Source organism: Balaenoptera physalus (genome assembly GCF_965194825.1).
Source record: "Balaenoptera physalus genome assembly, chromosome: 17".
In the NCBI taxonomy this organism is placed as follows: Eukaryota; Metazoa; Chordata; class Mammalia; order Artiodactyla; family Balaenopteridae; genus Balaenoptera; species Balaenoptera physalus.
In genome coordinates, this window is record NC_138895.1 from 55781113 (window position 1) to 55808606 (window position 27494).

The 27494-nt window shown below is 36.8% G+C and overlaps 1 long non-coding RNA gene across 1 annotated transcript in view; it reads right to left on the reverse strand.

Annotated features, from left to right (window-relative positions):
* The window catches only part of LOC309647228, a 52953-nt gene extending 25463 nt beyond the window's left edge, over window positions 1-27490 (reverse strand). The window contains exon 1 of the long non-coding RNA XR_014255867.1: window positions 2235-27490. This is a non-coding gene — a long non-coding RNA (uncharacterized lncRNA). The remainder of the gene's footprint in view (window positions 1-2234) is intronic.
* Window positions 27491-27494: the final 4 nt, after the last annotated feature.

Below are 27494 nucleotides of genomic sequence, written 5' to 3' on the forward strand. Positions count from 1 at the left end.
ACATTGTTTTTCCTTTTCTTCTTATTTTTTATCTGTATGCATTGATGGATGTTCACTAAACTTATTGTGGTAACAATTTTATGATGTATGGGCTGTATGTCAATTATCTCAACAAAATTGGGAGAAAAAGAGGGAAAGAAAAAAAAGTTTTATTTTTAGATTCTTGACTCATACCCTTAAGACACTGTCTGAAATTGTTTTACCAAGCCCACCAGCTGTAAATAAAGATGTGCTATCAGAGAAAAATATTTGCTGTTCAGATTTAAAAGGAGAGCTGGTGGTGGTTAATCAACTAGATTTAACAAAAAAGGATCTCATTTTAATTTGTAGTGGCTTCAATGCTCATTCTTTAACCAACATTTTATTTAGTATTATATTTTATATAATCAGGTGCTTAAATAGACATATTACATGGCCCCAAGTCTTCTTTAACTGAACCAGGAATTTAAAGTTTCTGCATGGCTTTATCCTCTGCCATCTTTTCTCCTCACTGCACGTTCACTCCAGGGGACAGCATCCTCACCTGAGGCTTGTTTATCACCGTTATCCTGCCAATGTCCAAATGTCCAGATCTCCAAATCTCCAACCCAGATCTTTCTGCTCAGTGCCACCCCAGATATCCACATATGCTCCGAAAAGTACCATCTGGTTATTCCCTGTGTACCTTGAACTCAAATTTCCCAGTGCCTCACTCATCTTCTTTACCTCCAGACTAGTTCCTCTTATTGTGTTCTGTATGTGGTGACTTAGTGATTAAAAAAACCATCTATCAGATTGCCCAAATTTGAAATGAATTTCTTTCCTTGATTCTTCTCTTTCCCTCACACTCCAAGGCACATGGGTGCTGAGCCCCCAAATATCTCTAAAATTAATTTCTTCTTTTCCCCTGCACTGGAGCATGTTTCATCCCTTGCCTGGAATCAATGAACTCTGATCTCCCTTCCTCCTATCCTGTTCCCACATAATTCAACTCTTGCGCTACCTCCAAAATGACAGAAGATTGGCCATCCTATCACACCACCTCCCTATTAAAAAATTCCTGACGTGTTCTTTCCTTTGTTTGTATGACAAGACCTAATGTTCACTGTAAATCTGATGGAGTGCCCACCTCCAGCATCACTCTCTGCCACCTCTGCCCCCCTTTCCCCCACCTCCACATGCAGTATGCTAGATCAACAGTTTTGAAATCTGACAGTACATTAGAATCACTTTGGGAGCTTTTAACAAAGACCATGCCACGACCCCATGCCCAGAGCCTAAGGGTTTGAGCGAAACCTAGACATTGGTATTTTTAAAAAACGTACCCAGGGATTCTCATGTACTGCCAGCATAAGACCCACTTCTCACCAAATTAAACTATTGTAATTTCCTCAATTTTCTTTTTCTGTCTTGCCTTTCTGCCAGGGGTGCCCTTGCTCATCATTTCAATCTTGGAAACCTCTATTCATCTTTAAGCACTCAGTTGAAGTTACTTGAGGGGAGAGAGAGTTGGAGTGACTTCGGCACTGCCCCCGCCCGCATATTGGCCATGTCCCTTCCATATTTTCTCTCTGTGAACACCTGACAGTTTATCAATCTATGAAGTGCTGTGCAAATACAACTTCAAGCCAGACACTTGTGACAGACTGCTGCCCCTCAGACTCTCCTAGGCAGTTATTCCAAATCTACTGGTTCAAGTGCTACAACCTCAGCAAAATCTTTTTTCTCCATTGGGTAGACTGGGGTGCCCCTACCTTAGGTGTACCTGGCATCTTGCATTTTGGCAGCTCTTTGATAACTCTTGTGGCCATGCTGTACAGTAACTCCTCATTTGCCTGTTTCTAGGGCCACTGGATGCTATAGCATTCTAAGGTGGCTGCAGCAGAAGCATGTTAGCCATCTTTGTTTCTCTATAGTCTGGCATAGCATCTGGCTATATAATAGAGACTCAATAAATGTTTATCCAATGAATGTCTTTGTTAATCAACCCAGCTGCTGCTTGTTGACTATTACAAGCTCTGCAGATCTCGAAGGGACTTAGGCAGATGAGGAATCAGTCATAAGGAAATGACTCTCTGCCCTCTTGAATCTTGGCTTACCTACCAAGTTCACCTTAGGGTTCTGTTGCATTTCCATTATCAAACTTTATTTTGTGTATCTGGAAAAAATCCTTTCCATGTGTTAGGGTTTAAGCGAAATAGTTTCAACCTTTAAAACATTGATTCCTGCTTCTGGAGTATGGACTATATACTTACTCCATTCTTTCTGCAGTTCAGGAGTTTGTGATACATAATAAGTCCAGGATGTGCATTTCTCCAGTTTCTTTACATCTAAATAAATCAAATTAATGAAAAGTCATTATTTACTCTGTTTTTAATAAGGCTTTTAGTCTTTAAACTGGGATAGGCAGAAAAGTCCAATTTATTTCTGCTTTTCTTCAGGGGAAATGTGACCCTTAATCTTAATTAGCTTGTAGGAGTGTGTTTCTTTACTCTATAATTTCAACATGACTGAAAATGTCTGAGTTTGTTGGTTGACAATGCTTACACTTGACCCTGTGCACTCTGATAAGGCCCTATTAAGCAACAATCTTCACCTTGGGTTGGGGGTTAATAAAAATAATACTAATAGTACTATGACTAATACAATGATTGCCTACTATGGACCAGACAGTGAGCTAAGGGCAGGTAATGCATTATCTTATTTAATACTTATTACTGAAGTTCAAAGTAGTGAAGTTATCTCTTAGTGTCACATCCTTACTAAGCCATGGAGCTGGCATTGCAGGGTTGAGTTGAACACAAAGCTGAGCTCCCTGAAAGGCTGCCAGGTCTATGACTAATGCATAGAAACACGGTGCTGCACCTCTCTAACCTACGAGTGTAAGCTGATGGACACACCGCAGGGGTGGCTCCAGAGAGTTCTCCTGCCCCTCCCCAGCCCTATCCGGTAACCATGAGTCACCCAATGCAAGAAGGTATCTGAGCTTTCTCTGCACAAATATCTTGAACCAAAATATTTTCTTGTGGCTTTGTATTGATTATTTACAAAGCACATAATAAAATAATAAAGAGATATTGTTTAAAACATGATATGAATCATTGCGCTTGGTAAACTTGACCTTTGTGTCTTTGCATTCTGGGAAGGGTTATCTATCTTTCAGCTAAGAAACACAGATAGAGGATTTGTGATTGCCAACTAAGGACTGTATTTCTTGAAAGTTCGTCCCTTAAAAGCAGAATATATAGTTTCAAGACAATTTTGAAAGGGAATTTTAGATTCAGAGCTGGTTGCCCTATAATAAATCACACTTTTAGTTTTTTAAAATATGTTAGTTAATTTATTAATTAGTTAAAATAGGCTTAATTAGTATTGTCCTAATTCCACATAGATCATATATGCCTGTTTTGTCATGTCTATGTCAACTTCTATTTTAGGATACTCAAGAAATATCATTATTGATTCATGTTTTCAAGAAAAATTAAGTATATTTCTGAGTGTTAGTGATTCCACAAAATAAGAAATCTCTCCTGGGGGTTACTTGGTGGTATGTACTTGCTTTAGCATGTAAAATGTCATATACTGTGTTAACACTAGGAGAGCTGTATATGATTAGTGATTTTCTGATGATGGGGGTGGGGAGACAGAATGGAAACACTGTATGGGCTCATAGCATGTGCTCTATTTTAATTAAAAGTGGACTCATTCTCCCAATGGAAATCATTTTATAGCACTCTATATAAAAGGATGAAATTGCTTTTCATTTATCATAAAGTTTTCCCCAAGACAGCTTGATTTCTGTAACTAGCGTAATACTTATTCTTTTGTTTAAATTCCATGCTATCAAAGAAACTGAACCACATTCCTCAAGGATGACTAATTGTTTGATAAAGATGTTATAGTGAAGGATCTTTCTCTCTGACTCCACTTTCCCTCCCTCCTTCCCTCTCTCTCTTTTTTTTTTTTCTAGTCTACTTTCTGGAACTCTCATTGAGTGTAAACAGTCTACTATGAATCCTCTATGAATGTACGTGAGCTCAGTTTGTGCCTAAAATCAAGCTTACTGTCTGATATCCCAAGCTTACAATTTGAAAGAAAATTTAAGTTCAGTCCATACCAACAACAATAAGAACAAGAAGTGATTGTATTTTGGCAATACAGTATCCTTTATCTGTGTTATTAAACCCCTTCAAATCATTCCGTGTCTTGTGGTACTCCCTCCCTCTAAAATTAAACACACATGAAAGACACCTGGTTTTAAATTTTGAAGTGAAATGTAAACCAGATGGATTTCGTTGAAAATGTGGTCCTCGACTCATGCTGAAATGGGAAGTTGGTTTTTGTAAATGACATCTACAAATACACACTTAAAAGGCAGCTTTTGTTGGTCAGATGTTAGGGCCCTTGGGGTTTTGGCCTGTCCCAAGAAGTTGTCCTATAGAGTATTTGGCCTCCTTGCATTGGAAGATAAGAAAATTTAGCTTCTGTTGAGACCTAGTATTTAAAGTCCAAAAGTGCTACTTTTTTAACCTAATTTTGAGACAGTATCATTGCTTTAGCATACTAATTCAAGTCATAAAGTGTCAGGGAAATTGTAATCTTAACATTTTTTTCAAATTAGTGATATAATCTATATGTGGTAAATTATATAACATTAGCTTATTTTTGAGGGCCTACATTGTGCTAAACCCTGAGTATGCAATGGTAAACAACCAGATTTGGTTCTTACCCTCATGCAGCTTAGTCTTGTGAAACTATTTTGTTCACTGTTTAAAAACAAAAAACAAATCGATAATTAGTTGAAGAGAAGAAAACTAGCACATGACAAGTACTAACTCTGTACCAGAACTGAGCTAGGATTTTTCCCTCTTGTTTAAACTTCCCAAGAAGTTCCCTGCAAGATAGCTACCATGATCCTTGTTTTATAGATAGGAAAACTGAGGCTTAGAGAGATGAAGTAACTTGCTTAAGGTCACACAGCTAGTAAATTAGTAAATGGCAGAGTGAGCACTAGAATCCAGGGCTGATGCCATAGATCAACAGCTCTCCTAAGTTTAGTGCCATCTCTGCTTTATAGAATTTTGATTCAGTAGTTCAAAAAGTGCCCTTTCCTCTGCTCCACTAAATGATCTAACTTTATCAAAAGAAATAATATGCTGTAGAACACAAAATACCGGATTGAAAATATGGAAATCTGCACTCCCAGTATTGTCGTTGGCCATTAGAGCTTCGATATTTTTTTCTTTGACTCTAGTCATAGGGCTGAAGAAATTGAGTAAATGCACCTAACAGATTTTAAAACTAAAAATCCATATAAATAGGAGGGACACTTTTTTCTTTTAAGCTTAGAAAAGAGGCCAATAATTAACAATTGCCTTTTGATAGTTTTGGTTATTTGATGGTGTAGCCAGGCAGAGGTCTTTGCTGGGTAAGATGGGACTTTATGAAAGCTGGTTTCCACTCATTTCTATTTTTACTCCAGAGAGTCACGCTCAGTGGATGCTCACATCCTTCCAGGCCAACTAATGTAAAACTTAAAGCTCATTTTTTTTTCATATACTTCTTAAATTCTCTCTATAGCCTACTCGCCAAGGGTGTTCTAGCTTTTCCTTTGAATATCTGCAATAATAGGGATCTCAGGATCTCACTATCTTTTGGAAGAGTTCACTCGAACATTTCTGTTTAGTTCTAATAATCAGGTCATTTTCCCTCAAAATATGACAATGCAAATGTCGTTCCCATGTACAGGGAATATTTACTTACTATTTTGTGTAGCGATCGTTCAAATCTACCCCATACAGTCTTCTGTGTGGCAGCCATTCAAATTGATAACTATTTAAAAATAACTATCATGATCTCTATCCGTTACTTCTGTTAAATATCCCCAATACCTTCACCTGCTCCTGGAATAACAGAACCTTGAGTTTCTTCACTTGAAACAAAGATAGTACCGACAGAGCTAAGCCCCACGTTCCCAGTGTAATTTTATGTAAATAGTACACAAATTCTAAACCCTTTCCCTTTATTCTGATATAGTCCCTATCTTTTTATCAGTAAGGTCTAAGTTCATGTTAGTTTATTTTGGAAGTCACTTCTTAATTTTGGCTAAAACTGAGTTTACTCTCAACTTAAATTCCTGTGCTTTTTACCTATGCTCTTGTTTAAATTCTCAGCATTACCTTCAATGTTGCTCTTTGGATGTTTACTGTCAGCCTAATTTTATTTCCATATTATATTAGTCAATTTTTTTTCTCCCTACTTGCTTTTAAATTTTCTTTATTTGGTGTCCTGTAGTTTTATTAGGTTAACCCTAGTTGTAGATTTGCTGTCTTTCCTGAATCTAAGTATTTATACCTTTTGCTGGTTCTGTAACTTTCTCAGCCATTTTATCTGCAATGTTTGCCTCTCCCATATTCTCTGAATTTTCTTTTCCTGATTCTCGAATATGATATGTTAGACTATTTCACTGTATCCTCTATGTCTCATTACCTCTATTTTATTTTTGTGTTATCTTGTATTTTGACTACTTTATTCAGATCTATATTTCTTGCATGGAATTTTTTTTTTAGCTGAATTTAAATTTGGATATTTCTAGGGATTTTCTAGTAGCTCACTTGTATTTTTACCCTTTGATCTAATAAGTCCACTTTTGAAACTTCACGTAAATGTACAAAGATCTGTGTATCAGGATGTTTCTTTCAGCATTTCATATAAACAAACTGAATTTCAATCTATAAGAAATTAAAGAGGCACTATTAATAGACTGTTATGCAACTGTTAATAAGAATTAAGTGCGTGAGTCTATATGCATACAAATATACATATACGTGTATCTATATATTATATTTATATTCACATAGAAAATGTCTAAAAGGATAGGCAAGAAACACTGAAGAGTGATTATATTTGAGGAGTGAGTAGGAGTCCAGAAGGAGGGGAAAGAATCCTGTAAGTTTTACTTTACAGCTTTCTGTCCTGTTTGATATTTTTCTAAAATTGTTTTATACAGTGACTATGCATTTCTATATTTAAAACATAATTTTAAAACATCCTATTAAATTCAACTCCTCACCCCATTCATCTTTTTTTTTTTTGGTGGTGAGGCAGAGACCTGACAGATGGTCAATAGGTTAGATAGCCTCCTTTACTTCGTGTCATCTGAAAATTGGTTAAACATGAATTCTATAACATCATCAGTCATTGGTAAAAGTTTGGAATGCCTTTCAGAAACCTCCTTCCAGGAAAGGCTTATCAACTGGTAACCCTGGCATAAAGGAAAATGATCTGAACTCATATTTTCCTTTCCTTTCCTCTCCTCTCCTGTCCTCTCCTCTCCTTTCTTTCTTCCTTCCTCCCTTTCCTTCCTTCCTTTCTTTATTTCTTTCTGTCATATATAAATTTGTGTGTCTGTATGTATAACATATCAAGCACTTTGCCAAGCATATTATTTCTTTTAGACAAATTAAAAGTATGAAAATATTGACACTCGCGTCCCTTGTGCATAAAAAAAATCTGCCATCATCTTTCCTGTACTATCAAAATTACTTGGGATCACAGAATTGTAAAATTAATATCTTGATCATTTTCCAAACCTTTTAAGCATCTCCTTTTATTATGTCAAGCTACAAAAGCATTCGTGACTTACATTTTTGTCTTGACACTCATAAACTTCAAGATATAAGTCTCAGAAAGCAGACCATCTTGAACTGAGAAGAACTGTTGCTATAAGCCAGGTAAAGTCTTTGGTTTGAGACTTTCCTTCCATATCATACTTCTTCAAGGTAACAAGTTAAGAGTTCAGATTAATTACATACAAAATCTAAACTGAATTGTGCAACATCTGAAGAGAGAGAAATGAAACTGTTTGCTAGGAAATAAGAGTTTTCTGTAGTGATTAAGTTTGATTTTCCCTTGAGTGATGCTACATCTGAATATATTTCTGTGAGGTACCAAGGAGTCGAAAAGGTAAAAATGGCTTCTTTAATACTGCACATATTCAGCTCTGAAGTATCTTTTCCAAAGCTCTCCAAGTCTTGTGGATACTGCTGAAGGAAGGTCCCTGGAAGAGCATCCAGAAGCTTGATCTAAGCTTTTCCTTTGGGATCACTTCTGCTCCCCCTTTACATTCCATGGAAATGAATCATTTCACTCATCTTAATTGGATTCAACTATTTTGGAAAGTCTGGTGTGAAGATACTGTACTTTGGAGTTCCCTGATTGACTTTCAGAGAACAGTGAGCGTATCATTTTAGGTCACCTGTACCTAGGAACCCAGAGTTTCCCTCTTTTTAGGGGTGTGGTTTTATTTTCTTCATGCCTTTCAATATATATAAATTTCTTAAGACATGGGAACTCTTTACAAATCATTTCACCATTTTTTAAGTGGGTAAACCAGTCTGAATAAATAAAAATAATAAGAGGAGCCTAAATAAAAATTAATGTATTATTTTTCTTATAGTTGGTAATTCCCGGTTCCCTGACTGTGGTTGAATTAGGCTTCATAAATAAACGACAAAATTTTGTGATTTTAGAATCAAGTTTACCTGAAGTAATGTTTACAGACAGAAATTGGTCCAGCGGGCTTCCCTGGTGGCGCAGTGGTTGAGAATCTGCCTGCTAATGGGTTCGAGCCCTGGTCTGGGAAGATCCCACATGCCGCGGAGCAACTGGGCCCGTGAGCCACAATTACTGAGCCTGCATGTCTGGAGCCTGTGCTCCGCAACAAGAGAGGCCGCGACAGTGAAAGGCCCGCGCACCGCGATGAAGAGTGGCCCCCACTTGCCACAACTGGAGAAAGCCCTCGCACAGAAACGAAGACCCAACACAGCCAATAAATAAATAAATAAATAAGTCAGGAGCTCTAAAAAAAAAAAAAAATTGGTCCAGCAATTTTGACTAATTTTGACTGATTTGAGCGCTGAAACTAAATTCACATACATTCCGTAAGTTAAAACTAACCAATGTTTACAAGAAGGGATTGATTTTTTTTCCAGCTAAACTACCCCGTAAAATAATAAAAAATTTTTGATCTGGTTATATATCTGACCCAATGTATATAAACAAAAACATCTTTTGTTTCTTCTAAACTGATAAGGCTGTAAAACTTCACGTAATTATGCTCACTGTGCTTAAACATTTTACGTGATTTATTTTGTATCCTTGGTATAAATCTAAATTAGAGGAATTAATGTTGTTAGTCCCATTTTGCAGGTGAGAAACCGAGGTTTGAAAAGGTTAACTATCAGGCTCAAGGTCACCCAGATAATAAGTGGAAAATTTGTCATTAAAATGGAAATCTAGATCAGTGCTGGAGTCCAGCTCAGAACCATTATACCAAATAGCTTTTCAGTATTCTCAGCTTTCACATGTTAGACAGATGTGATACTGACTGGTTTGGAGACTCTATGCTAAGGAAAAAGTCAAGTTTGCAATTCCGTCCTAATCTGCTGATATAGGAAGGGTTTTACAAAGGCAAGTGCTTGGCTAATCGTGGCCCACAGTAGAAATCACAAGGGTGTTACAGGTCAACAGTTATGGGGGAGAATTTCAGAGATGCTTGTACTAGGTCTGGTTCTAATTAGTAGCTCATTGTGAAGAATACTAAACACAGACAGGCACTCAAGATTAAATGAAAAGATGAAAAGGCCAGTTTATCCAGTGGAAACCTTTTAAAAATTGTCCTGAATAAATTGTTGCATACTTAACAATTTTCTCCTGGTGTTTATTACAGGATGTTGCCAAAGTTTGCCTATTTCGTGCACAGCCAAAAGTTTTGCAATTTCCCTCTGATCTGAAAACATTCTTGTCAGATTTTCTTTTGAGTCATCAATTTTTCCAGACATCACACAGTTAAGTCAATTAAAATAAAGTTAATTGGTATTTTTGTCCTTTGTCAAATTAAATCATTCCATATGGAGGGGTTTGCAGATTGCTGGAGATGTCTTTTGGGAAGGCGAGAGTTCAGAGGTAAAGGCCAAGGAACTGTTTTACTCCTTTGGAAAAAAATAAGTGATCTCTTTCAAAAAATAAGAAATGTCATTTTAAAATAATCTAGGTGCCAACCCTTGGAAAAATAATTTCTTAAGTTTTGTAAGATTTTACTTAAATGTGACCACAGAGGAATGTAAGTAAAACTAACCATCACAGAGAAGTCATCTTGAGAGATTGTTCTCTTTCATAAATGTTGAATCATATTATTTTATTATTCATGTTCTTTGTTTAACTCTTAAAATACATATTTGGAAGTTGAGCTATTTTGTGGTGAATTTATGTAAATTTTGGTTAAAAAATATCCACATGTTCATATAAGTTCTTGACCTTTCTCATAAACCCTTGCATGTGGGTTTCTGAATTTATTTAGGTGGTTCAGGGACCAGGAATGGTTACAGATTCACTGTGTTCTTTCTTTTAATCAAAATATGAGGCTGCACTGGTAATTGTTATTTTAACCATTTAAATAATAAAAGCTATCATTTAGTATACCTACCATGTATAGGGTGCTGGAATGTAAAATAAGTTTGTACATTTTTTCCCCTTAACCCGTATCATAGTCTTATGATGTAGGAATTAGTCCCATGTGGAAACTGAGGTTCAGACAGGTTAGGTAATTTGCTCAGCGTCACACAGCTTTAAGTGGGAGGGGTTCAACCCATTCTCTGTATGTGAAGAAAGTTATCTTCCAGAGCTTGCTGTCTATCCTGAATATAGTCTTAGTGTAGGCACAGAAATGATCAAAAGATTATATTTATTGGTAGTGAGAATTGACTAGGAGTTTGGACAAATAGAGACATGGCCAAATGACTGACCTGAATGAAAACGAAAGAAGTAGGTAGAATGGGACCTTTTAAACAAATAATCGTGTCTGACTTGGTGGCAAATAAGCAGTGTCCTTGGCCGCAATAGGAAAAGTGCAATAGGAAATTCACAATAGGAAATGTGCAATAGGGAATGTACAATAGGAAAGGTGCAATAGGAAATGTGCAATAGGAAAAGTGCAATAGGAAATGTGCAATAGGAAATGTGCCAAAAAGAAGGCAGCAGTGACTGAGAGAACACTGAGGGGCACATTCTGAATCAGGAAACATCCATCTCTCGCCAGAATTCTGTTCCAGTGGATTATTTTGATTCTGATCATCTTTTAAGAATTTTTGGCACCAATTTTTTTTTCTCAAAAGAAAAGTATACTCCATTGTTACTAGATCTTCTACCATCAGAAGAAATTTACTATCTTTGGGAACATTTTATACCTTGAAAGTTTTTCTTCATGGAATTCATCTTTAAGGATTGTTTTTATTCATTATCTTCCTAAAATTTTCCTCAGTAAAGAATCTGAGAAAGAATGTATTTCTGGAATAATATTTAGGATAATATTTGGCATATGCTCTGTGCTGCAGTGATATCAGTGATAAGAAAGGGATGTAAGGTATTAGAGATCCAGCTGTAGCTCTCATTACAAAGCAAAAAAATAAATTGAGATAACCTTTAAGAATTAAATCAGATCACATTGCTTGCTGCTCAAAACCCTCCGCTGCTTCCCACAGCGCCTGGAACAAAACCCAGTTCCTTAAACTATACTGTAAAGACCTAGAGGACACAGTTGCTGCTGACTTCTGCAACCACATTGGCCACTCCCAGCCCCGACTCCCTCCACGCTGACCTTTTCTCTCCCAAGGACACCAAGCACATGCCTGCCTCTGGGGCCTTTCATTTACTGTTTGCTCATCTAGAACACTCTGTCCCCAGAGGTTTTGTCTAGTTCACTTCTTCCCATTAAAGTCCCCTTAAAGTCCTCTTCTCGTTATTGTCTGACTACTTTCCCTGAAATGGCCCCCTTATCCTCTGCCCCTTCATGCTCACATCCTACCTTACTTTATTTTCTTAATAGCCTCCGTCATTATCTGAGACTATATCGTTACACTATTTATGTGTCAATTAAGTCTCCCCCAGAAAAATATAACCTCAGTGATGTAAAGAATATGTTACTGTTCCCAGTCTAGGGCTGTATGTACATAATGTCTATTCATTGTATTCATTAATAAACAAACAAAAAAACAAATAAATGTTGCAGGAGGTGACTTCTAACTCCCTTTCCACTCTCCCAGTAGTGCGCTAATGTCTCCATGTTTCCAAATTAAGGCCAAGGACAAAGAGAAAGCTTTGTCTCTTATCAAATGAATGTTTGTTTTCTAAGTCACTACTTCCTCTCTGGGTTTTGGACATGAGAATGTCCTCTGCCTTCAGGGGAAGCACCGTCCCCAGTTATTCATTGTTTATCTTCCATGACGACTTCCTAAAACTATTTTTCTATCTTATTACTGGGATCTCCTAGCCACACCTCCCCTACCCAACCCTGGACTGGGCTTTGTAGTTATTCTGCCTTGTTTATGGTGAGATTTCCAAAAATAAATTTGGGTAGTCTGCTGTTTGTCCCAGCTCCACCAAAATGTTAATATGATACCTCCTTCCCCCAAGCCACAGATCAAAATTCCCTCAAATAGGCTTCCACACATCTACCCAGATATATACTCAGCCTTCTTGCAACACTAGCGTAATTGATTCCATTTGGGGATGTACATTTAATTGGTGCTGGTTTCCTGACAATCTTGTCTTTCTAGACCTGATCTTCAATTACTCCTGGCATGGTTGTTAGTAATATATTCTGCTCAATGATGCATATTAATCTCTAGTTGCGGATGGCCCTTTCACTTATCATTGGTTATTGCTTTTTTTTTTTTTTTTGAGGCACCCTCCTAAAAATGTTGGAACAGCTTTCCTTTCTCCTTCCTTATTTGAGAGTTTCAGTTTGCTTTCTGGGAACCAGGCCCTAATTCCCACTCACTGTTTTATGGAAGGGAGCTAAGAACTTTCAAGCAAATAGAAGCTGGGAAACTTGCCTTAGCATTCCAAAGACCTGGGATGGAAATGATGAACAACCTTTGTCAGGATCATCAATATGCTGCAGTCAGCATTTAGGGTGTGACAGAATCAGGGATGAGACCTTAATGTCATAGAAAAATAAAAATGCTTGAGTTAGTTCAGTTATTAATGTTCCATTCAATTACCTATCAGAGTGACTAGCATAATATTGAGGGTGTGACACAGTGATGTCCCAACTGAATTGTTCGTTCCTTGTACTAAAATGCTTACTTTGTTTCTTTGCTATCCGTGGTGCCACTACAGCATTTTCCACACAATGGGTGCTCCAGAAATATGGACTGGTTGGAATTTGGAATTTCAAGTGTCATAACCTAGGGGTTATTGTCTCCTTATAATTGTGACTGTGAACTACAAATGAAGCTAAAATCGGATCTCTACCTTGAATCAATTCCATTCAGCTCCTGGTCTAAGTTGCACAGCCTAAACCCTTAATGTAGAAATTATCCTTTTTTTTATAGCTCCAAGTCTATTATTTAAGGCCAATAGACAGTGGTTAATAATGGAGAAGTCTCAAATTTCAGATATGTTTTCAGAGACTGAACCTAATAATATTATTAAGTGGAAGCAAAGAAATATTATTTGTTTTGGTGGTAGTCATTAAATATCTAAGAGAGCACACATATCAATAATGGTTTTGTGATTTGACTCTTGCTTCCTTAAATATAGGAAAAGGCACTGAAAATAGTACAATAATTTTTTTTAATGGTTAGAGTCTCCCTTTTAAATAAAGCAGATATTTGTAGCATTCTAAATCAGATTTCAGATATTTGGGCAGTGCTTCTTCTTAAGAACGTTAATAAAATACAGCTCACCGTAATGAAATTTGTGTTACTGTTAAACACTGCTATATCTATAATCAGTGTCATTAAAAGGTGAGTGAAATGAACCTTAGAAAATAAACTGAGTAAACCAGGCAAAATTTTCTCTTCTGAAAGAGTAACAGTATATATAACTTAATCAATACCTAATATTTCAGGGTTTTTTAGCTCCATAAACAGTTACTTAGCTTGTGCCAAACACTGAACTTGGATGTAGGTTTACAAAATGACTAAAACTTTCATCCCTGCCTAGGAGGAATTTATAAGAGAGAGGAGTGGTTTCAAAGTGGGGTTGCTACACCAGAGGGTCTGCAGAACAGGACTTTGATCACAGGGAGAAACACTAAAACATTTGTTTCTGTTTCTATTTATAAAATTTTAGTTTTTTTAATAATAAAAAATTAATCAGTAAAATATAAATTCTAAAGATGTCCAATCAAAGAAATTAAGACTTATCATCCAGATGGCCCCTGGTGCCTTGACTCTCTCACATTTAGTATGAGGAATTTTGAGGAAAGTAGTCAGAACATATAAAAATAAATATCTCTACCTTTGTCTAACATATAAAATACTAAGACACACAACCAGACTACAATATGAAATACACAAAGAACTACTTTTTTTTTTTTAATAAACCACCAAAGGAAAGATGTAGCAGAGATGACGCATTCTCAGCAGAAAATTATTTCCTTAGTAAAAACAATGTTTTGTGGAAATAACTGTGAATTGTAACTACTGATTAAGCATCTGCTTTTCACCGGAATTTTTCAAAGGGATTCCAGGGAAATGTTGAGGAGAGAACATCATTTCCTGATTTCTTCATAGGTAAGCTATTTAGACAAAAGGGTGCATAAATCCAGAAATGCTTAGATTGCATAAACTCTTAAAGAATATACCCTGTATAAAAACAAGGGGAAGGGGAGGGTGGGAATGAACTGGGAGATTAGGATTGACATATATACACTACCATGCTTAAAATAGATAGCTAGCGGGAACATGCTATAAAGCACAGGAGGCTCAGCTCGGTGCTCTGTGATGACCTAGATGGGTTGGGATGGGGTGGTGGGGTGGGAGGGAGGTCCAAGAGGGAGGGGCTATAGTTATACATAGAGCTGATTCACTTCATTGTACAGCAGAAACTAACACAACATTGTAAAGCAATCTTACTCCAATAAAAACAAACAAACAAACAAAAACAAACAAAAAAGAAGTATTTTAAAGAGTCTACTATGTCTTAGATGCCTTGGTTTTGTGTGGTATTTTTTCGAATATAATTCCTTTACAATGTTGTGTTAGTTTCTGCTGTACAATGAAGTGAATCAGCTGTATGTAAAACAATATCGCCTCCCTCTTGGACCTCCCTCCCACCCCCTGCATCCCACCCATCTGGGTCGTCACAGAGCATTGAGCTGAGCTCCCTGTGCTATACAGCACGTTCCCACTAGCTATCTCTTTTACACATGGTAATGTATTTATGTCAAACCTAATCTCCCAATTCAACCCACCCTCCCCTTCCCCCACTGTGTCCACATGTCCATTCTCTACATCTATATCTCTATTCCTGCCCTACAAATAGGTTCATCTGTACCATTTTTCTGGATTCCACATATATGCGTTCATATATGATAGTTGTTTTTCTCTTTCTGGCTATTGAGATAGGGAGTAGTCATAAAAATCTTCTGTATAAATATGTTACAACTGGAAACACAAAATACTTTAAAGAAACTTGTAAGTGTTGGACTTAAAGCTAATCTACACACTTCTTTTTTTATTGAAGTATAGTTGATTTACAATATTACATTACTTTCAAGTGTACAACATAGTGATTCAATATTTGGATAGATTATACTTAAAGTTATAAAATATTGGCTATATTCCCTGTGTTATACAATATATCTTTGTAGCTAATTTATTTTCTACATAGTAGTTTGTATCTCTTTATCCCCTACCCTATCTTGGCCTGCCCCCATTCTCTCTCCCCACTGGTAACCACTAGTTTGTTCTTTACATCTGTGAGTCAGTTTCTGTTTTATTATATTCATTCCTTTGTTTCATTTTTTAGATTCCACATATAAGTGACAACATCCTGTATTTGTCTTTCTCTGTCTGACTTTATTTCTCTAGGCATAATATGCTTCAGGTCCATCCAGGTTGTTGCAAATGGCAAAATTGCATTCTTTTTTATGGCTGAGCAATATTCCATTATATATATAAAATATATATATGATATTCCATTTTATATATATAATATACATGTAAATATATGTATATATATGTATGCCACATCTTCTTTATCCATTTGACTATCGATGACACTTAAGTTGCTTCTATATCTTGGCTATTGTAAATTAATGCTGCTATGAACGTGGGCTGCATGCATGTTTTTTAATGTGTTTTCGTTTTCTTCAGGTATATGCCCAGGAGTGGAGTTGTTGGATCATGTGGTAGGTCTATTTTTAATTTCTTGAGGAATCTCCATACTGTTTTCTGTACTGGCTGCACCAATTTACATTCCCACCAACAGTGTACTAGGGTGCCCTTTTCTCCATATCCTCACCAACATTTATTTTTTGTGGTCTTTTTGATGATAGCCATTCTGACAGGTGTGAGGTGATATCTCATTGTGGTTTTTATTTGCATTTCTCTGACGATTAGAGATGTTGAGCATCTTTCCATGTGTCTGTTGGCCATCTGTATGTCTTCTTTGGAAAAACGTTTGTTCAGATCCTCTGCCCATTTTTTAATTCTTCTACATAAAAGAGTATTCCAAATTTGTTGATGATAAACGGATATCAGTAGTACGACAACTAATGGATTTTTAAAAAATCATGTATTTATTCTAAACAAAATTGATATTCAAACAAATATTTGTTATGGAAAAATCATTCTGAAAAAGAATGTTAAGAAGTTTTTCCAGGTTAAATGATTTTGTTTCCGAAAGTGTTGTGCGTGTGTTTACTCTGAAACATTAATCTCTGAACATTTAAAAAATATTGGACACATTTTCTTCACTTGTTAAGAATCTTACAAATAGAGTTCTTGTGGGGTTTGAATCCATTATAAAAAATGCAAATGTAATATTTTTGATCAGTTTGCAAGAAAAACTGACCACATGAAGGAAGATGAAAAGTTACTAGTCAAATTTAAACAAAAACATTTGCATAATCTATGAATGAGGTTGAAAACCCCTTTTTTAAATTTAATAAGCCCACTCTCTGATGGCCTTCTACCATTTGGACGTATGTATCTTTTTAAGATTTCACTTTCAAATTTCCCTGATAGTCTTACAAATATATGTTACAGTTTGTTCAGTTATATAGGGATCCTGTAAGTTGGTAGTTAGATGTAGAGGTTGGATAGGATTCAGGTTTGGTTTTAAGCAAGAATGCTTCATAAACAATGTTGTGTGATTCAATCAGGAGTCATATGGCGTTTAGTTCTTTATTTTTATTACTGTCAATAGCCATTGCTTAAATCCACTAGCTCATCCCAGGGGATGTAAAATGGCGATATTGTAATTCGGTCATTCTATAAAGAGAAATATTCCCATCAACTATTTAGTTACTCTGAGGTATAGTTTGTCTAGAATAGGCAGGATAAATGCCTGATTCTTTCCTTTCATTTACCACTTTTCAACATAATGATTTCTCTCCCTAGTATTGCCTGCAATATCATATACATAGTGTATATGTATAATGTATAATATATATATTAGACACATAATATTAGACATGATATACAAAGGCATGGGGAAGGAAAGGACCAGATCAACAGAATATACTGAAAGTTCAATAAAACTGGAATACAGAGTGTAAAAGAAGGAGAGAAAATAGAGAGATTATTTCACCAAATATTTATTCTGATGTACCATGTTTTACAATACAAGGTTGAATTTTGTGCTAAATTTAAAGCGTACAACAATTAATAAAGAGAGTCTTTCTCTTGGGGAACTCATGATCTAGTAAGAAAGAAAGGCAATCACTAACAAGTAACTATAGTACCTTGTATTAGGTGCTCCTATAAATTTTAAAATACTATGGACTCACAGGCATGGAGACGAGGCAACTATGGATCAAGGAAGATATAATAAAGTAATGTTTGAGCAAAGTCTTAAAGGATGTTTTGGAGATATTCAGTAGCCCTGGACGCAGGGTGGAAAACAGAAGGCGTTCCTGACAGTGGGACCCAAATGCACAAAGATGCAGGACTTGGGTGGGGGAGAATTTTGTGTTTGAGGAATGTGATTTACAACAGTCTGGCTGCAGTATATTGCTGGTCCAGCTCCCAGCACTTTAGCATCCCAGGGTCGGTGAAGAAGGTTGCCATAGGGACAATGGGGTCACTGACATGCAGTACGACTGGAGATGTGGTCTCCATGACCTTGACTCTACATAAGACTCTAGGACCTCCACACTATGCTGGGGTAGGGGAGCCCCCAAAGTGAGTGAAGTGATTTCCTTACTGATTTGATGGGGATTTGAAGATAAAATTAAGCTGATTAATACATATAATGTATTATATAATTATATTACCACAATATAAAGTATTGTGATATTTCTTGCTTGTCTGGGCTTGTGAAATTGAGACTTATAATAGATACTTAAATTATCACATAGATTCTGACAATGATACTGCAAAGGAAAAAAAAAGCAAGTAAAGATTATTATTATCCATGTTTAATAGCTGAGGAAACAATTTCAGAGAAGAGAATTTTCCATGGTAAATATCACTGCTAGGTTGTTGGCCTAGATCTTCTGAAATATATTCACCTGAGATGTTTATCTACAGATACCTGTCCTCTGTTGAAGATTCTTTCTTGAGACGTTAACTATATATATGACAATGTTTTATTGAATATGCACCATTTCCAAAACACTAGATCTATTTCCTGATAAGCAGAGTATTATTATACCCTTTGTTTCTCATCCATGGTAGGCAGAATTCTTTGCTGGCCTCTAAGATTCTTTACCCTATGTTTTACTTGCCCAGTATAATCCCCAGGACTGTGAATGTGATGGATTTCACTCCTGTCTCTGACCTCTAGACCCAGATTTACAGGGCTCATGTGGTTAGGTCAAGCGCATACAGACAATCTGTCCTGAGAGTGGCCAGGAGCCAAGTATGGCCACCAGCTCACATCTCCAGTAAGAAAAAGAGACTTCAGTTCTACAACCTCAAGAACATCATTCTGCCAACAGTGAGCTTAGATGTATCCTGAGCTCCAGGTGAGGGTACAGCTTGCTGAAGCCTTGATTTTGACCTTGTGAGACACTGAGCAGAAAGCTCAGAACAATAATACAAAAGGACATGACAGTTTGAAGTAAATATTTTGATAAAATGTTTCTTGGAGAAAACAAATAAGGTTTTCATGTTGCAAAACAATGAAACATACTGAAATGTTTTAAGCCAAATACATGTTTCCCACTGAAATAGTAATACGGAAAACGAGCTTGGGTTTGCATTTAATCACTTTTAAAAACATGAAAGACTGAGTTCTATGGTTTATAGGACTAAAAATGTTCTGAGTCTATATAATCAGGGAGGAATGAGGTTGGAGCAGTAGAAAGGTAGCAGGGAAATGGAGATGGGGCAGTGAGAGGAATGTTGATAGAGAAGAGGTGAAGAATAGTACAGAATAGAGAAGTAGGCCATTGACTTGGTTCTGTGTGAATGTATAGGATGCATTTAATTTGGGGGCCACCCTAAAGAAATCTGGTGATTCCCTTAATCTGAAATAGTTCAGGTTTATAGTGGTAGAAGCATCTTCTCACGAGGAAGGGCAATATGACTTAGCTGCTCTAATTCATATCACTCCGGGTTTACCTTCCCCTTGGAGAACTTCCCAGTCCCCATGGCCACCCCCAAAATTGTCTCAGGGATAATCATTTTTAATTATTCTACTCTACCACAGAGTGGGCACAAATCCTTCTCTCAATTATCCATGGTATATTTGATGCTAGCCTGGCACATTTAACAAAACATTATAAAGGGAAGCATAAAGGTAACAGAAATAAAATACAATCCACTACTGGTATTTAGATGACCACTTTGAGAGACCACCAGCTCCATCTGTCCTCATAGAGGCTCCTCTGTGACTGATCTCATTCAATTGGCCTTTATCTTAGTGAAGGCACCTCTCTGTTTCTCAATAATTAACAATGCACCTGATACATACAGACTTCTCTTGATTTGGGTTCTGCCAGAAGTAGAGCATGAGAAAAGGAGTTAAGGGCAAGTTGTTCATTTGAGAGGTGATTCCAGGAACACTGGTAAAGGATTGGAGATAAGACACGTAAGAAAATAAGACAACGAATAGTGTGCTACCAAGCTAGTTGCCAATGTGAGCAACTGGAGCTCATTTCTACTGGGGAATCTGGGATACAGTGTAGAATACATCCCAGAGTTACCTCAGTCAAGGGGAAAAGAAGCTGAGGTGTTCATCTACAGAGGTCTGTCATCTGTTGAAAACTGTTTATGGAGACATTAACCATCCAGCACTTCTAGGTCACCCTGTGTGGGAGCTGAGCATGCTTTCCAGGTCAGAAGAAACAAAACCAAAGCCAAAACCAAAACAAATGAATAAACAAAAACCCAAGAGCAACCCCCCCACCAAAAAAAAAAAAAAACCCCAAAATCCCATAACTCTTGATAGAGAATCACAGATGGCAAGTTTTCCCAGTAAACAGCGTTTCCTATGGAGAGAAAGTGCCTCGGGGCACCAATAGTGTCTGCTGTGAGACTTCTCAGTCTTGAGGCCCAGAGACTGTCAGTTAACGCACTTTTACTGATCCCTGTCTACACACCAGGCACCCTTTCCAAGTGGCTCATTCCTACTCTTAACCTCACAAAAGCAATAATATCGGAACCTGATAGTCCAGAAGAGACTACAGCGGGGGCTTTGTGGGTTTTTTTGGTACAATAATGGAAAATCCCACGCCTCCTTTTCCCTGTTCCACTGCCCCCAGAAATGCTGTCATCCGCACTCTGGCTGTCCCCTCCTGGGGTGGGGCTCAGATCGGCGTTGTTGCTCTCTGAGTACTAGACTCATAGTGTTTATTACTAGTTTGGACATAGGCAGCTCAAATATAAGCAAATGTTTTTGTTATGCTAGGATCCAGTTCTTGTTTCTGGCTGTTCCTTTTACTCTAAACAAAAAAGCTTTAATTTTGAAAAAAATATAACCCACATGATTCTCATTAGTATATAAATAATCTGATGTTCTTTGATGTTTGGGGAAAAAATGTGTCTTTATAATTTTTTGTTGAAAGCAGAAAGGCATTTTTCTTAAAATATAACCTCTCAGGAAAAAAAAAAAATGACTTATAGATCATTTTGAGTTCCTACAGTTTTCATTCATGTGTCATGGGTCTATCCATCCCTCCACCCACTCACCCAATCAACCCAATTTACTTACCATCTAAGCTGTCTTCATATTATACTGGTTCCTGGAAACACAAAGCAAAATAAGACACAGAATAAGAACTCAAGTTACAGTCTGGAACAGAAAAAGTGCAAATCATCTGACACTTAATTGAGATTCAAGAATGTTCTAGACACAATGTCAGGTTCTAGTAATAAAAAAAAAAAAATTAAATTTGATCCCTGACCCAAAATGCTCATTATCTGGACAGAGAACAAGTATATTCATAGTGGACTGGAACACAAGACAAACTGAAAACTCTCTCATCTAAGTAGAAGTAAAATGCCATGGGAGCACAGAAGAAGGGTGAGTGATTGAGTTTAGGGGAATTTGGGTGACCTTCAAAGAGGAGACAGTTTTCCTGGATATGAACATTCACAGGGGCAAATGCTGTAAGGCTGAAGTGGGCACTAGGTGCTGTAAGTGACCTAGGTATGACAGAGTGAGCTTTTAGGTGAGGCTATTTATTTCATTATCTTCACACACATGAAAATCACCGGGAAAAGTAGATTAGTCTGTTCACACTCATGATTTCCAGTCTCAATTAAACCTTTAGAAGCACTTGGTAAAGTTGTGACTCCTTTGGGCATTTAGTTCTCCCATTACCTTAAGTGGTTATTCCAAACCTATTTTCAAACACTATTTAATTGAACTGCCCACACTCTCATAAAGTTTCCTTCCCTTCCACTTCCTCTATGAAACAGAGGCCATTAGGTGGCTGTCCGTCCTACAGCATTTCATTCTCTCCTAATTTCTTCTCCTAGAGGAAGAGATGTTTCTCCTCCTGTTCAAACTCCCGATATCCCATGCTCTCAACCTCAAAACACTTGTTCCTCAAGCAGCTTTCTGTTCCTTCTTTCAACCTCAGTTCATCTAAAGGCTCATTTTCCTTAGCCTTCATGTACCTTCACACACCTGTCATCCTAAAAACCATTCCTGTCCCTCTAGTTCCCTCTCTATCTCCTTCCATTCTCAGCATTCTTTTTGAAAGTCTAATCTAAACCAAGCCTCCTCAAACTTTAATGTCCACGAGTCACTTGAGGATCATATTAAAATGAAGATTCTAAGTAGTGGGATGGGGTTTGAGATTCTGCATTTCTAATGAGCCCGTCACCTATAACGTTATCCTAGAAGTCATTTTAAATAGGAAGGGTCTGAACTCTTAATTTTCCTCTTGTCCTTACCTCCCATTTATTCATAACCCTCTTGCTATCTGGTGTCTACCCCTACACCCCTAATTCTGGCCTTACAAAAATCACCAATGGCCCCTTGAATGCCAAATTCAATGGACACTTTTCAATCACAATGCCTCTACCCTCTATGGTGAGTTAGGCACCCCTGATTCTTGATGCAATCTACTCACCGACTTCCATAACTCCATTCCCTCCTGATGATTTTTCTCTTGTCTAGCTGTAATTTATCATCTCCTTTTTGAATTCTCTGTTTACCTGATCCTTAAAATTTTTATGTTGCATCAAGTGTTTCACTGAGATCTATTTCACTATATACTCTCGTGAAATAATCTCATCTAGTAATTTTAATTTCTGCCTAGATAATATAGAGCCCAATATCTTCCACTTTAGTCCTGCTTGAGCTCAGACTCATATATCCCATTGTCAAGCTTGAATCACTAGACTCTCTACCTCAACATGTAAAATTGAACTCATTAGCCACTCCCCCAAACCCGTGTTCCCTATTTTGGACGTTTGCACCATCTTCTATCTAATTAACCAAGACAAAAATCTGGAATGACCTTGACCCTGTCCACCTTCCATCTAATCATTAAATTATTTGGATTCTTTTTCCTTAAAACCACTCAAAATTCAGCTTATCCAGTTCATTCATATTGTACTGCTGTATAGATCATGTCCTCATTCTAACAGACTTGTACCACAGTGTCCTCACTAGCCCAAACTTTTCCAGTTTTACCTCTTTCCAATGCATCTACTAATTGCAGAAAGTATAGTCTTTCTAAAGTGTGCAAAACCCTTCATTGTCTCCCTTTAACAACAAAATAATGCTAAGCTTAGGAATATGACCTATATTATCTTTTTATCTAGCCCTATCTCCAGCCTCATCTTGTGCTGCCCCTCTCTCAAATAAACTTCAAAGTCCATTCATACTAAATAACTTGGGGTTCCTTATAACTCCATGCTTTCTGACATCTTTATGCCTTTGCAGTTCCTCTATTTCTCTGCAAACTCCCAATATACCTTCAAAACAAAGCTCAGAGGCCATCTTCTATAAAATGTATTGTGTAAATTGAGGGAGGCCTACATGTTTCTTTAAATTTTAAAAACATGTACATATAAAATTTACTACTGAGTAGTTCATTTGTTTTCCTTACACATTATTATTATACACAACATAACCTTCAGCACATAATCACTCTTATCTCAGTATTCTTGTTGCAGCTTAAACAAACTTACACTAATTTTATTAATTTCAATTTTGTTGTACTGCTCATTAACGTAACTAGCTTATTTTTCTCACTGATTTTAAGTTTCCTTATGCCTTAGTCACCTATATTGCTATTACCTTCTTAATGCTTCCTCTGGATGCTGAGTAGTTTCTCACTATGTTTGCAAAAAATAATTCACCCGTGTTTTATAGTTTTCTGCATACAGGTCTTTTGTCTCCTCAGGTAGATTTATTTCTAGGTATTTTATTCTTTTTGTTGCAATGGTAAATGGGAGTGTTTCCTTAATTTCTCTTTCAGATTTTCCATCATTAGTGTATAGGAATGCAAGAGATTTCTGTGCATTAATTTTGTAACCTGCTACTTTACCAAATTCATTGATTAGCTCTAGTAGTTTTCTGGTGGCGTCTTTAGGATTCTCTATGTATAGTATCATATCATCTGTAAACAGTAACAGATTTACTTCTTCTTTACGATTTGGATTCCTTTTATTTCTTTTTCTTCTCTGATTGCTGTGGCTAAAACTTCCAAAACTATGTTGAATAATAGTGGTGAGAGTGGGCAACCTTGTCTTGTTCCTGATCTTAGTGGAAATGGTTTCAGTGTTTCATCATTGAGAACGATGTTGGCTATTATTTTGTCATATATGGCCTTTATTATGTTGAAGTAAGTTCCCTCTATGCCTACTTCCTGGAGCGTTTTTGTCATAAATGGGTGTTGAATTTTGTTGAAAGCTTTTTCTACATCTATTGAGATGATCATATGGTTTTTCTCCTTCAATTTGTTAATATGGTCTATCACATTGATTGACTGACGAAAGAAATTAAAGATGATACAAATAGATGGAGAGATATACCATGTTCTTGGAATGGAAGAATCAACATTGTGAAAATGACTATACTACCCAAAGCAATCTACAGATTCAATGCAATCCCTATCAAACTACCAATGGCATTTTTCACACAACTAGAACAAAAAATTTCACAATTTGTATGGAAACACAAAAGAACCCGAATAGCCAAAGCAATCTTGAGAAAGAAAAACGGAGCTGGAAGAATCAGGCTCCCTGACTTCAGACTATACTACAAAGCTACAGTAATCAAGACAGTATGGGAATGGCACAAAAACAGAAATATAGATCAATGGAACAGGATAGAAAGCCCAGAGATAAACCCACACACATATGGTCACCTTATTTTTGATAAAGGAGGCAAGAATATACAATGGAGAAAAGACAGCCTCTTCAATAAGTGGTGTTGGGAAAACTGGACAGCTACCTGTAAAAGAATGAAATTAGAACACTCCCTAACATCATACACAAAAATAAACTCACAATGTATTAAAGACCTAAATGTAAGGCCAGACACTATAAAACGCTTGGAGGAAAACATAGGCAGAACACTCTATGACATAAATCACAGCAAGATCCTTTTTGACCCAACTCCTAGAGAAATGGAAATAAAAACAAAAATAAACAAATGGGACCTAATGAAACTTAAAAGCTTTTGCACCGCAAAGGAAACCATAAACAAGACAAAAAGACAACCCTCAGCATGGGAGAAAATATTTGCAAGTGAAGCAACTGACAAAGGACTAATCTCCAAAATTTACAAGCAGCTCATGCAGGTCAATATCAATAAAACAAACAACCCAATCCAAAAATGGGCAGAAGACCTAAATAGACATTTCTCCAGAGAAGATACACAGATTGCCAACAAACACACGAAAGGATGCTCAACATCACTAATCTAATCACTAAGTAGAGAAATGCAAATCAAAACTGCAATGAGGTATCACCTCACACCAGTCAGAATGGCCATCATAAAAAAAATCTACAAACAATAAATGCTGGAGAGGGTGTGGAGAAAAGGGGACCCTCTTGCACTGTTGGTGGGAATGTAAATTGATACAGCCACTATGGAGAACAGTATGGAGGTTCCTTAAAAAACTAAAAATAGAACTACCATACGACCCAGCAATCCCACTACTGGGCATATACCCTGAGAAAACCATAATTCAAAAAGAGTCATGTACCACAATGTTCATTGCAGCTCTATTTACAATAGCCAGGACGTGGAAGCAACCTAAGTGTCCATCGACAGATGAATGGATAAAGAAGATGTGGCACATATATACAATGGAATATTAGCCATAAAAAGAAACGAAATTGAGTTATTTGTAGTGAGGTGGATGGACCTAGAGTCTGTCATACAGAGTGAAGTAAGTCAGAAAGAGAAAAACAAATACCGTAAGCGAACACATATATATGGAATCTAAAAAAAAAAAAAAAAAAAAAAAAGGTTATTAAGAACCTAGGGGCAAGACAGGAATAAAGACACAGATGTAGAGAATGGACTTGAGGACACGGGGAGGGGGAAGGGTAACCTGGGACGAAGTGAGACAGTGGCATGGACTAATATATACTATCAAATGTAAAATAGATAGCTAGTGGGAAGCAGCTGCATAGCACAGGGAGATCAGCTTGGTGCTTTGTGACCACCTAGAGGGGTGGGATAGGGAGGGTGGGAGGGAGACGCAAGAGGGAAGAGATATGGGGATATATGTATGTGTATAGCTGATTCACTTTGTTATAAAGCAGAAACTAACACACCATTGTAAAGCAATTATACTCCAATAAAGATGTTTAAAAAAATAATAATAATTCACCCTCTGCCCATTAAACCTATAAAATAACTTCCTAAAGGGAGAGCTATGTAACTACAATCCAGCTCCTTATGAATATTATTGTTATACCTTTCTCCTAATGGAAACATTCATTTAGAGCCTTAATAATTTTCTTCTCTAATCTTTTATACCACTGTTTTGATGTTTAGGCATCGTATTAAGGTGCACACATATTCTTATGTGTGCTTGTAATATTTTCTTTTAAGTCCATTTTAACTTACAATGTTTTAGTACTTTCTCGGAAGTCACTTCTGGTTCCTTACAGCATATGTAGGAAGCATACATGTATTTTAAAATTTAACTTACATAAGAGGAACTTAGGTAAGGTAGTCCCAGTTCTGTGGCAGCAAGAGCTGATAATGTTACCGCCTTTTATGCTCTTTACCTTTTATACCAAACTCAGATATTCAGAATGCATCCTATTATTCTACCCTGAGTTCCCAGAATTTATTGCTATTTGTCATATAATAATCCAACATTTAATAATTGACAGGGCATCCTAAAGCAAAGGAAATAAAAGCAAAAATAAACAAATGGGACCTAGTTAAACTTAAAAGCTTTTGCACAGCAATGGAAACCATTGACAAAACAAAAAGACAACCTGCTGAATGGGAGAAAATATTTGCAAATGATATGACAGATAAGGGGTTAATATCCAACATATATAAATGGCTCGTACAACTCCACATCAAAAAACAAACAAACAAAAAACCCAATTAATAAATGGGCATAAGAACTGAATAGACTTTTTTCAAAAGAGGAAATGCAGATGGCCAACAGATACATGAAAAGATGTTCAACATTGCTAATTATCAGGGAAACGCAAATCAAAACCACAATGAGACATCATCTCACACCTGTCAGAATGGCTATCATCAAATAGAACACACATAACAAATGTTGGGCAGGATGTGGAGAAAAGGGCACCTTCGTACACTGTTGGTGGGAATGTAAATTGGTACAGCTACTGTGGAAAACAATGGAGGCTTCTCAAAAAAACTAAAAATAGAACTACCATCTGGCCCAGCAATTCCACTCCTGGGTATATATCCAAAAAAACCAGAAACACTCATTTGAAAAGATACATGCACCCCAATGTTCATAGCAGCATTATTTACAACTGATAAGGTATGGAAGCAACCTAAGTGTCCATCAGCAGATGAATGGATAAAGAAGATAGGTATATATATATATATGATGGAATACTACTCATCTATAAAAAAGAAGGAAATTTTGC